At 31.3% G+C, this 670-nt stretch overlaps 1 non-coding gene across 1 annotated transcript; it reads right to left on the bottom strand.

Moving 5' to 3' along the window:
* Positions 1–292: 292 nt before the first annotated feature.
* On the bottom strand, positions 293–364 carry Trnaq-uug (transfer RNA glutamine (anticodon UUG)). Its single transcript has one exon. It is a non-coding gene; the product is annotated as a tRNA-Gln (tRNA).
* Between the last annotated feature and the right edge of the window lie 306 nt (positions 365–670).

Here is a 670-nt window from a genome sequence, read left to right as displayed (position 1 = left end):
TATTACTGTATTTGTATGCCATTAACTAACGCATAAAGAGTTAATATAACAGGTAGGTAGAGTTCACTCAAGGATATACTTAAAGAAAAGATGTATACACAGCCCATTGTCTCGCATTTCGTGAATTGACTCTTGTTCAAGTTTTTTAAGAAACTCATGTTTCACCTACCATCAAGGTGTACCAGTACTATAAAGAAGACTAAAAAAATATAAAAAATAATTAATTACACTGTACATATTATAACCTGCAATCTGTAAACTGCAATCCTAATTAAAAATATAAAAAATATACAGGTTCCACCGAGATTTGAACTCGGATCGCTGGATTCAAAGTCCAGAGTGCTAACCATTACACCATGGAACCGTGTTCATATTGATCGTTATATACAATCACATAGAACATAATATGCAGCAACTGTGTAAATATTTCATTACATCGATCTGCCTGTTATATTAAAATCGTGTGAATAATAATTTATGGTTATCTACTATGGTGATCGAATGAATATCTTTATTATATATAATATATTGGTGTCAATTTATTATTAACTAGCTGGTGACTGATTGATGATTTAATTAAATCAAATTACGGTTGAAGTTCAATAATTTAAATCAATGATGTTCTCCACGGACTGACTGACGGACTGACATACACCACTTACACAACCAC

The sequence above is a fragment of the Leptidea sinapis genome, chromosome 4, assembly GCF_905404315.1.
Source record: "Leptidea sinapis chromosome 4, ilLepSina1.1, whole genome shotgun sequence".
Taxonomy (NCBI): Eukaryota; Metazoa; Arthropoda; class Insecta; order Lepidoptera; family Pieridae; genus Leptidea; species Leptidea sinapis.
This window is presented reverse-complemented; position numbering and strand designations above follow the sequence as displayed.